This window comes from Amblyomma americanum, chromosome 1 (genome assembly GCF_052857255.1).
Source record: "Amblyomma americanum isolate KBUSLIRL-KWMA chromosome 1, ASM5285725v1, whole genome shotgun sequence".
Classification (NCBI taxonomy): domain Eukaryota; kingdom Metazoa; phylum Arthropoda; class Arachnida; order Ixodida; family Ixodidae; genus Amblyomma; species Amblyomma americanum.
The window spans coordinates 201,868,364-201,880,360 of record NC_135497.1 but is presented as its reverse complement, the minus strand read 5'-3'; the positions used below and the strand labels follow the sequence as shown (position 1 = coordinate 201,880,360).

Sequence of the window (11,997 nt, the reverse complement as noted above, 5' to 3'; positions counted from 1 at the left end):
CCCCACCTCATTTGCTCGTTTGATTGCAGCTTTATATCGTGCAGTTGTCAGTCGGACAAACTTATTCTCTCCCTTTTTCCTGCATTACCTATTTTAATGGAAAAAAGCAGACCGCATTCGTTTCCTGCATATCTAACTGCTGAACCAGAGTTGTACCATTTAACTCCAGCAGGCAGTGACGTAGAGTGCATATAGTAGGAATAACGAATCCGTCGACTGAATTGTACTACATCATTGAACACTTCTACTGGTCATTCCTATTAGTTTGCTGTGATATAGTCAGTGCGAGAAAAGCGCCATTTATTTTTTACTTTTTTTGCGCACCGTAACCAATAGCCGTCAATAATGGGGTTTTGGTTTGTACTGAGAGCAAGTGCATGACAAATGCTGGGACTGCACGCACGACAAGACACGGGTTCTTGACAAGACACGTCCATGACGCAAATTCTGGGTCACGACAAGAAGACGCATGCTGGCAAACAATAAAGCCAGGAGCATGTAACAGCAGACTTACAGGCGACGCTGTCTGTCCTGCTCTGACCCCTTCCACTGAACGTTTCGTCTTTGCAGCGAACAATCTGCGTCGTGCAGCCCTGTGACGCATGAGGGAGGTAGTAGCCAAAAAGTGAAAATAAAAAGTGGTCTTGAAAGGCAGTTCGCAGCGTAGCTTGCCTAAGAAAACTGGAAACAGAAAGCAAGAGAAAACGCAGCCTCCGCGTAGGCGACTAACTTTTAGGGAAAGGAGGCTGTCACTCAACATGAAGCGTAGCATTTGAGGAACGGTCATCCGGAAAGGGCAAACTAAAAGTGGGGCCGGGCTCGACGCGGAATGCCTCTGCCGTCTGGAGGGCTGAAATTTTAGAATGCAGACACCCTCTTGCGTAGAACTGGTTGCTCAACCAAACTAGAACCAACTCTGGATCGGGTTAAGAAATTTTTCGTCAAAGGTTATTCTTGACACTCTGGGGCCACGTCACTGCGTACTTTATAGGTTGTCTAATTTGTTAGTTATTTGCAGCTTCAAGAGCTTAGCTGTGAGCGCATCAAATGTTTCGAAGAAATATTGCGAGCATAATGTGCTCACCTTCTTTTATGCTGCGTGCTCCTCCGTACTCATGTGCTACCGCGTGACAAAAAAAATACAGTGCTAACTTTTATCTTTCCTTTTCGGCCCTGAGAGGCGTACCGAACTTTAGTTGTCTAACTTTCGCGCTCTTTTGCCTGCCGTTGTATCGCTTCAGTCAATTCATACGCTGGTGTCGTAAGAAAGGGGACGTAACACCGTCATTAAAGCATATGGCACCATAACTGCAACCTGGGGGGCAATCAAGACTCCGTTCGGTGGATGCAGGGGACGTGGCAGGTAACTCTTTCTTCCGTAAAACTCCAGGGACCTCTACTCGGCGGGCATGGCACACACTTTTCTTTATTGCTTGATGCTCAGAGCACCACGGCCCCAGCGGACTCCAAGAAACGTGCCAGGTGTAAGCCACAACTTTGTTTCATGTTGGCTCATTCATCACGAAACACCTCTTTCACGAGATTGCCGCGTGCTCCTCAGGATTAGTCTGGAAAGGGTGTGAGTTTTTTGTCTTCATCACTGCATCCTTGCAGTAGCCCTCACTTGTTTCTTACTGCCTGGACGAGGTTGAGACTGTTGCTTTTTTTTTTGCAGGTCTATGACGCACTTTGGTTTATACTTATAATTATTTTTTTATTTCCTGTCATAATCTTCAGGCCACAATTTTAGTAAGAGTGCACCAGCTTATGAATTTTAAAAGAACAAGCTCTTTTTCAGGTGTCTGAGGCAATTACATCGCTAGGCTGAGAAGAGCACGTAAAGAAAACCACTAAGGCCTTTTAAACCCTACAAAATGCGATTGAAACTTACATCCACTGGCACTATAGCGCGAATTGCGAGGTGATCCACTATGAACACTGAATTACCGCTAGGGAAATTTTGAAGGCCCGGATATGAAATTTCATTGATGCATAGTATTTTTCTTGCAACAGTAATTACGTGTCAAGTAGTAGGATACGAAACGACGGAAGCCTGACTGAAGAATTTCGGTGAATTTGGGCGCACGGTGAATGCCTGATAACTAGCATTATTTGAACGCGGAGCAAATATTTTTGGAACAAATTAGTGAAAAAATTTGCATCACGCTCCGGAAAAATGAATGTCACCTCTGACTAGGAAACTTTCGCAGAGTCTCGCTTTTCTTTGTGGTTAGGGGAGAGTAAATCATCTATGAATGGCGCAGCAGGGCATGCTCTGAGGGACACCAGCACATAGACGGGAAAACGTCTTGGGCCCACTGCCTTGAAAATTCGAAAGCGCGCTTCATTTAAGTTTGTCTGACACGTTGAGGCTTCATGAAACCCTATTAGCCTTTAGCTCCGTACTTCATACATTGATGAGGTTTTGAATTGAAACTTTAATTTGAAATACGTAAATATTTCGAAACAAGTTTAGAAGTTCAGTCATTTCTCATTCGAAACGGCGTTTCTTTTGATAAGTTAAGCTGACACTGGTGCATTCAGGCGCAACGCACACCAGCGTCCACCGGATGACACAGTTTATCTTATCTCGACTGTTGCGCAAGCTTTGGTTGCAGCGAAAAAAATAAACAAAAATAAACGCAGAAAATAGTAACGGCACGTTTTTGTGAATCTTTTCACTGCTCTCATCCAACATCTTTTCTTTTTGTTAACAGATATTTGCTTCGTTTCACTGCGGAAGATTGCGATATTTTCGGCATTTTGCACCGCACTATCACAGCAGCGACCGACAGCGTCGAGCAAGGTGCAGTAAACTTAGCCTTTCCTCAAAGCAGCAGGCCGCCGAGTCACAAAACTCCTGTTACAAAAGATGTCTTCTTCAGTTGCCGGCGCTCAGGTACCGATCAGATTGCGCAGCCCTGACAAGCCACAAATGCGCAGTCCTGGCTACTTAAAGAGAGACGCGTCGGCCTCATGCTTGCGTGGTGGACAAGTTTTCATAATTTAAATGTCATTTTTCTGATGAGAGACGTGCCCAAAAGACTGGGCGTTAAAGTGAACATTTTTAACTATTCCTACAAGTAGGGTGTTTGAAATAGGAAGAAAATCTTAAAGTGAACATACTGTAAGCCGCGTCAGACCTCAGTTATTTAGAAAATCGTAATAACTGACTAGCTATTTAGCTAAGAATTACTAATAATCGCTTAAATACACTATGTGGTGGTCAGTGCCAATGACAAGTTCATAGCGACGGTCGAGATGTCACATCAATTTTTGAGACAAAAAAAAATCGTTGTCTAAAGCTCTGCAGCAAAATGAAATACGGGTCTTTTTCGAGCACAAAACCGAAACATAGCGCTGAGGGCGCGCAGGAACGCCAGTGCGGACGCAACGCCCTCTGGTGCCGTTTGGAAGTGTTTTCGGGACATTATTCAAAGTGGCTACGCTATTGTACTGCTGCATGCTATATTTTTTTGGTTCGTCATCCTCAAAAATAACGGCCATTTGGTTCCCGATGACTATTATTTGCCTTGAACAAAGCAACAAAGCAAAAGAAACGGCCTGCCATGGTACATAAGCATAGACAGTTTGAATCAAGCGCACCAGGCACTTTCGAACGGCACCAGCAGTCGTTGCGTTTGCACTGACCTTCCCGCGCACCCCCTGCGCCTGGCTTCGGTCGTGTGTGGAAGAAAGCACCGCATTTCCTCGCTCGGCACAGCTTTAGAAAATTACCTTTGCTTCGTGTCAGTTACCGATATAGCATCGTCGTGTCAGTGGCTTCGAATGCGCCATTGACGGTAACCACCTTACTATGCTAATGCAAAAGTTATTTGGTTATTTGAATAGTTAGCTACATAATTTTGATCATTTTTTATAATAACTAACGTCACTGTGACTGAGAGTTTCTTGGGGAAAAAATTTTCTTTCTATTGCGTCCTACCTATATTTAGGACCTTTTGGTAAGTCTTTGCTGCAGCACCATATATGTGAAAGTATCAGACAGCAAATTTCTAAAAAAGTGGCAAGACTGTCATGCCTCTTGGTACGCTACGGCGCAAGCGGTAACGTTACAGAAAGCAGCAGCAAGCATGCTCTGGCTGTATCTTCTTTTAGGTGTAAGCGTGCCTAAAATAAGAAAGGCAGGAACAAAACACAAAAACCGAACAGCTCAAGTTCGCTGGGGTTTTAGCCTGTCCGCTAAAATTCTCTCCAAAACAAGCTCACTCAAGCGCCTTCTAAGGGTAGCTCTTTCGAACACCTCTGCAAGCAAGGAGTTATCCGAGCCGCCCATAGTTAAATAATCTATTCCAGCTCACCTCCTCCATTCCGTAAAATTGCCTCCGGAGATAGCAGCGACAGCATGCCTCCACTTCATTCACTGGGCCCTTAACGACTCAATCTAAACTTGATCGATGCACGCGCCTAACGACGCAGTGTTCAGTTTCCCATGCCCCATTGCTTCCGCGCCGCCCGGCACATCTTTTTCGCTCTGCTTCCTGAGTGGCACTTTCTCAGCAACGTCGAGCGCTCGGTCCCTAAACTTTAGCCACTTATTTAAAGCCGCTCCTGATTTTTCTCTCTTCTGAAAGCGGAATGGCAGCAGTGCAGTATGGCACAAGGGTTCAACACCTGCGTCTCCTTCGTTGTTTCTTCTCTCTTCATTCATGTGTGATTCGTTATCATACTTCAATATGTTATACTGTGGCATTGCAGCAGAGGCTAGGGCGGAAAGGCAAGGATACGAGCCTTTGTCTTAGTGCCGGGCGAAATAAACCCTAACGACCCCGCACAACAACTTCCCCCGACAACTTCCCCTTTCAGACCTCCGCACCCCTAGTCCAAACAACGAACCTACTCCCCACAGCATGGGTACCAAGACCCGCTTCCTTCCCGTTCCTGCCTAGCCTCTACAGCAATGCCACAGAAAGTTGACCGCGAGTAAAGAAATATTAGAGGCCCTCCCTGCTCAACTGCCTAACCTGTGTGCAGTGAAAGACGCGTCTCAGCAGATTTCATACGCTCTTTTGGACGGTCATAAATTGAGTTCTGTTAAAATTGCTCCGATGCTCAAAGTAAGAGAAATATCATGTTTATTACCACTCTTCACTATACACAAGACATGCCTTGTTCTGAGTAGCCACGCCCTTCCAAACTATTGGCAGGCGACCTTCGTTTCACTGGCAGCTACGGCACGACAAAGTAGCCTAAAGCGTGAGCTAAAATAAGCTGCGGTCGTTGCCCAAACCTTGTGTGGGCCTCCGTACGGAGTTGCCCCCGAAGTTCGTGTTGAGTGCACATTTTTTACATGCATTAGCTATTTATTTATGTCGTACCCACTGCGCCATTTGGAATCACGGGGGGAGGGGGGGGGGGGGATTTTTACAATTCATTCGCGCGATATTACCCATATTAATCTGACGGGTACTCACCTGGATACCCTGGGCTGCGGGTTTTTTCTTTAAAAAATGAGTTTCCTGCATTTTTATTTCTATACGACCTAACTCTAATTTATCTCTATCCCATTAGAACTAATATTTTTAACCATATTTTGTTTTTAAAAAGCTGTTCTGGATTCACTGTTACACTTTTTACACATGTAACCTTATTTTCTTTCACAGTAAAATCTCTATATAAGGCCGCGTCGTGAAAAAATAAATCAAGAAGTGTCTGACATCCTGGACAGCGAGTTGGTTCGGTGACGATTTTGTTCCCTTCGACGCAGTCGTGCTCAAACGGAGAAGCGATCTCAAACAGTAGCTGCTCAGCCATCAGTGCCGAACAGAAGGTATTTAGAACTTGGTAAGCTTGTGTGTACAGACGACGCAGATGGGGGCCTAAGTTGAATTACTCCGCAAGCGGCAGTTACCTGGTGAGCATCTGTGTCGTCGTCAGATGAAAGTAATAATAATAATAATTGGTTTTTGGGGAAAGGAAATGGCGCAGTATCTGTCTCATATATCGTTGGACACCTGAACCAGATGAAAGGATGAAAGGACACCGACAGTCAATTAAGGTGTCTCCAGCCCTAATGGCACCACATGTCCGCACTCGTGCCTTCATGTGCACTTTGATTAAGTGCACATGAACGTCACAGTACAATAAAGCACGTATTCCAATCAATCAGTCGAGCGTTAATGTTCAGGTTATTTAAACGGAACGCGCCGACTGAAATTCGCTTGTATGTAAACATGCTATTACTGGTCTAAATAGCTCAAGGAATCCCCCCACCAGTACAAGCCCGAATCAGGCTGTGATTAGGAATCGCGCTCGCGGATGGGCAAATATCATAAATCCAAACAAATCAGTGACATTGAAAGCTTGCAGATTCTGAGGTGATCAATTCTCTCTGGAGCTACCACTACCATAATTGGCCGATATCACCCGGCTTTATTTTTATCTCGGTTCCGCGGCAATCGCATTACAGGTTCTTTGCGAAAGAAGGGGCCCACACGACTTCATTCGTTTGGCGTTCGGTCCGGCTTAGTTGATTCCAGCGGCCTGATGTCGATGGTGGTCGAGTGCCCGGTCGGTAGCAGAGTTGCTACATCAACAACCGCCGCCCTTGGAGCCCTGTAAGCCCTACGAATTTGCTTAGAAGTTTGTTGGGTTAGTTGCGTGCGGTGGCTCCATGTTTCGCTGCTCGCAATGGACCTTGGTCGGTGTACATCTCAGTCGTAGTCTTTCGCTACACTGCGTCGTCCTGGCCGGGATTTATCGTTGAGTGTGCGGAAGGGGGGGAGGGGGTAGAAGTGGGGAGGGACGGCCTTTTCCACTTACTCTCTCTTCTATTTCTCTCTTTTCTCATTTTCTCGTGACTTGTAACTGCGCCGAGTGTGTGCCATCTACACAAAATTTACTGCCAGTCGCCGGCGTTGTGTGGCCGGAGGTCACATCTGTTGTTTAGGCGGCTGATGGAGCAGGCACATGCAAGGCCTCGGTATTCATTCATTTTCCGTCCCGTGCAATGAGGCTGTGGAAACTGTTGGCAATAAGAACTGCGATTGCGCAGCACTGTTTGCAGGGCTTTTTGTGTTGAATTTAAGTTAACGAGACGTCTTATGTGATTCCAGTGTAACCCCGAATTGTTGTCGGTCAAGCGTCGATCAAGTGCGCCTGGTTTATTGCATTACATGTGCAGATAGCATGCAACCCTTTTTTGTCAAGTTGTTCCCTAAATATTCAGTTCTGAAAAATAAATTTTAATAAATGTTTCTCAACGCAATTGGTTATTCGTACCCATGTAAACTTTCCGCGCCCGCTTGCTACCAACTTTTTAAACGCCAGTAGGGTGGCCTTTTCTTTCGGAGGCCTGCTCCCAAAGCGATGGCCGTAGAGTTTTTGGTCCGGTTCACTAACAGCCAGCAGTTCGACGTGATTGTAGCGATGTGCATCGCATATGTGGATGAAGCCGTCTGTCCTGAAGATGCAAATAGAAACGCCTGAGTTAGTCAAAGATGTCTAGCACGGACATCCTGGATGCTGCTGAGCTGGATCACATCAGATACTAATATGGGAGCCAGCAACGACGTCATGTGTGCAACCCGCGGGATTAAAATGGTGGTGCGCTCTGGTCATAAAAGCAGGCGTCTGACGTTTGCGAAGCCAGGGACTCGAATACGTTCGCTGAATTCTTGCGCGGTCTCTAATAAAGGCTTACCAACGGTACACAGTGCACTGCTTTGAGAACCTCTCTGTACAGTAAGCTTCAATGATATATATTACGACCCTACTTCGGCCTGAAAGGGTCCCTTAATAAACCTTCACGTGAACCGTTACTGATAACTGAGGAACAACTTTTACAGGGGACATTGTAGCCTTGACTGAGAACTGTTCATAAATTTGGCGCTGTCATGACGCTTAAATGCAGAGTTCGTTCTGGTCAAATCACGCCTTTGAATGCGATTGCGTGTGTGATCGAGGGCAGGCCTGCACCCAAGCGGCCGGTTTTCCCTCGCATTCTGGAATCCATTGCTGGCGCGGTGCAGTCGCTGCATATAAATGTGTGGGTGCAATTTACAAGTTTATGAAATCTCCCGTTTCACGCAGTTCCACGCCTTCAATTGCATGTGAACGGGACAGCACCTGAAGCCCAGGGCGGGTTCATCGCATATACAGGTAAGTGAATTCGCCTCCATTATGTGCTTTTGGCACTGCCGAGCTGCTGCATATGCCTTATGCTCATGTATTTCTGCTCCAGTGCAGTCGTCGATCATTTACAGAAATTACTTTGATAGCGCATGTTTATTGCGGCATCGAACCAAAGAGACACAGAAGATACAGTCTAGCGCAATTTGAAGGTTATCGCGTTCTTTCCGGCTGAAACGGACCGTGAATATTCTCCTGGGGCGTGGCTGTCACTTAGTCCGCAACAAACATGGCATTGCAAGATATAGGCATCTTTACGCTAGCTAAGCTTATGCATTCATTCCGGCCTTATTGAGAAATTAAACCGTGTTAGAGCAGTTTAACCTGAGTTGGTGAAGGCTGAAATGATCACCTTCAAATCGCGTTAGAATGTAAAGCCGTTTGCTGCAAACTGCATTTTCTTGTTCCGCGAAATCGCTAGCTGGCACAGCGTGTGCGACCAGGTGCTTTGAAGCACTCTGAGCGCACACAGTGCAGGCTGGTGATGTGCCAGTAAGGCCACGCGTGACAGCCACACTGCCTGCCTGAGAATGTCAGCGTTAACGAAAGGCATACGTGTCTCTCGGCACTTCTCGAGAGAATTTTTTTGCGCCAACACTAGGGAAATTTTGCGCGCCTTTCTTGAAAGTTGTCCAGCGCACATACCTTTCCTTGTCGGTGATTTCTGAAGCAGTGATAAGTATACCATTAATCCTGCAGTACCTTCGAGCGCTCAGAATATTGCTGACTAGACCTAGTTTCTTCCTACAAAGATCGGTGACGCTCGTGGGAACCTCCAGCCTCAACACATGTCGACTTGCGACTTGCTGCCAACCTGACTATCGGATCATTGTTCGCAGTTTGCAGAAGAGTACGCATACCTTTTGATATCTCTTGCGGCTCAGTTCCCTCAAGGAGTGTTAAACGACCTGCGACCAATTTCGGCAGTCTGCGGGACCACTCTCATTGTTGAATAATACACGTGTAGCAATACACAGAATACCTGACTTCGCTCATTATGACTGCTTTTTCCACTGGTCTAGCGGTAGCAAAATTTGCAGGGTGACTCGAAACGCGAATGTATCTAAAACTTCCGTCATAAAAGGCGAACGCACACTCTAAAAAGAAAGGAGTGAAAAAGGAGTCAGCTGTCCTCTAGCGCACTCCTTTTTCTAAAAGGGCGTGCGTTAGCGGAGAATTTATTGCCTTTTTACTCACATATTCGTGTTAACAGTGCACCATGTTTCATTCGTGCCCGAGTACACGTACGTGCAAAAGTGTCGCGCACTGCTTGTTTAGCGCCCGCTCAAAATTACAGTTTTCTTTGCTTCCCAACTGCTCCCATTATGAAGCAGAGAGCGATTTAAAATGCCTTTTTTTCAAACTAAAACATAGAACAAGACCATGGCGGCGCGACAGTGGCAAAATGTAGTTTGTGGCTGCCGGCGTTAGAGGCGACTACCTTTTGGCAAAAACTGCGCTTCAATCAGGGGCATGGGCTCGAAAAATATTGGCGTGAAAGAGCCCTCATTAAAATGACGGGTAGTGCTTATTTCAGCAAAGCGTGGCTGTTAGAATATGAATTTTCCGCGCTCTCGCTGAGCCCCGACGCGGTATGCACCGGGCCTCGCCCTAATGAGCCCTCCTTGGAGAATACAGACAGAGTATACTGCCAAGATTTTCAAAATAGAAGTATCTGCGCGTGAACAAAAAGAGGGTTTTTTGTGCTTTAGATGACAGAACACGAAGCAGCGCCGAAAACATTATTCGGAACTACTGGGGCTCAAACATACACAGGTAGCAGTTCTAGTGAATGTGAGTCGCTTTCATGCACCTGCTTTGTTGAATGGCAATTATTTAAGGATTTATTTTTCTCGCTATCGGAGTCTTGTGTACTTCAGTTCAAAGCACAGATAACCGCAATAATGCTGCATGGCTGTAATAAAAAATGACCACTGAGGCATATTTCGTGCACCAAGCCTTTGCTGACTGCATAGATGTAGCTATGTATCCTTCTGTAATAAACAGTGCAAGAAACACAATGCACCAATTTCTGCCTCTTGCTTTAATGTGTAAGTTATATATCAAAGTTAATGGGAAAACGGTAATATGAGGTGTAAATAGCTGTGGAGGTGGTTGCTGGCTGCAGGTTGGACTCTTATTGAAAGATGTGATATATGGACTCAGTCGTAAATTAGTTTTTGTTAACTAATGATCTTACCAAGTTCTCAACTCAAGCCAAAGAATTTTTTTACTGCCTTGAAGAATGAAACTCCTAATCCTCAATTCCTTTTTCATATCGTTTTAAAGTCCCCCTCACTGACACCTTTCCAGGCAGTTATATGAACATGAGATCTGTCCGTGGCTTGATCGGAAAATACACACCCACATTGCCCGCCGATATCGCCTATACCTCACCATGGCCCTGTAGCTGTGAATGCTAACAGGTGACCACTGTTTGGAAGCTTATTGGAGCACGAGCCGGTTTTTTCCTTCGCGTTTTGCGTACATATCCACGGTTAAGATTTCTCCCCGGATGTGGCACACTACGTCAGACTTGTGTGTACAAAACCGCTACGCACTGCAGCTGCTGGTCATAAACACAACTGCGAAAATTTATCTACCCTGCTACAGTGGAGCCTAGCCTGTGGACTATCTCGGTGCTGTATATAGCTTTTACATAAGGGCACATGAAGTTTTCAATGACAGGCATCTGCTGCTGACAGGAATAATCGGAACACATGAAATTGCGGCCAGCAAATAATGCGCTATCATGGTGTTGTCTTTGTAGCTTTTGTGAAAGCAAAGTCGGTGGGGTTCTAAATAAAAAGTAAAGCTTGATGAACTAACGTATTTATTATTAACCGAGGCCACAAATCAACAGCTGAATTAATGCGCTACTTATGTCGAAGCCTGCTGAAATATATATTTGATATTTGTACCTGCGGAAGGGGAAACACCCGTATTCAACGTTTGGGCGCAATTTTATATGGAACGCTTTACCATAAGACCACACAGTGGGGAGAAGCTGCATATCTCGGTGTTAAAAGTGTTGCACATAGATGACAACTAGGGGCAGCCGTCGCTTACGGGTTGTTGAATATTCATTAGTAGAACGAACGCAATGAGGGGGCTTTTCTGTTATAATTAGTATTTATGGCCTCTGCTTGAATGAAAAAGGTTGAGCCAGAGTCAAACCGAGCGGGAAACGATATCCTGAAGAACTGTGCACCGCCTTCCCAGTATACACTAACAATACCTGAATTTTTGTCACATATGGTGGTTCTTCATGAAGAAAGAACGCTTCACTGCAGTAGCGTGCGTCTGACGGCCCTTTGTTTCTGCCCGAAGCTCTCTTTCTTCGACTTGGTGTGCCAAAAAATTCGCAGTTTTTTTTTTTTGCACTTATAGACACAGCAGTTCTCTACTGCGAGGGGTTGAATTTGAATAACTAAATAAAAATGAAATCTCAGTCTTTTCGTATCCTATTCATCACATTAATTTTATTCACCTCACTTATACCGTTAATCTGCACGAAAGAATGCTGTTTTACTATAAACCTGTCATTGCTTTATTTAGGGAACATATCGTATTTCATGTATTGTTAAGACAACGAAACAAGACATTCAAGCATATTTGACAAAATGTGCTGCTCTGCTGACTCGAAGCAGAGTGCAGTAATAGAACCTATAAATTAACAGATGCATGTGGTACTACTTTATTTGAGAAGCTTCGACCTCTTTGCAGTGGATTTTCTACTGCATTAAGCAGTCTTTTTAAGAACTCAGCATTCTGATTAGTAAAAGTGTGGAAAGTGTTATTTTTTCTGGGCATTGATTCATCTTCTACGAGGAGATTCTAACACAG

At 45.2% G+C, this 11,997-nt stretch overlaps 1 protein-coding gene across 4 annotated transcripts in view; it reads left to right on the top strand.

Annotated features, from left to right (window-relative positions):
• The window catches only part of LOC144114504 (G-protein coupled receptor dmsr-1-like), a 662,808-nt gene that overhangs the window by 458,278 nt on the left and 192,533 nt on the right, over window positions 1–11,997 (top strand). For all 4 annotated transcript variants that reach the window (XM_077648293.1, XM_077648290.1, XM_077648291.1 and 1 more), the window contains one exon: window positions 8,053–8,121. The gene's annotated coding sequence lies outside the window, so the exon portion shown is untranslated. The remainder of the gene's footprint in view (window positions 1–8,052; window positions 8,122–11,997) is intronic.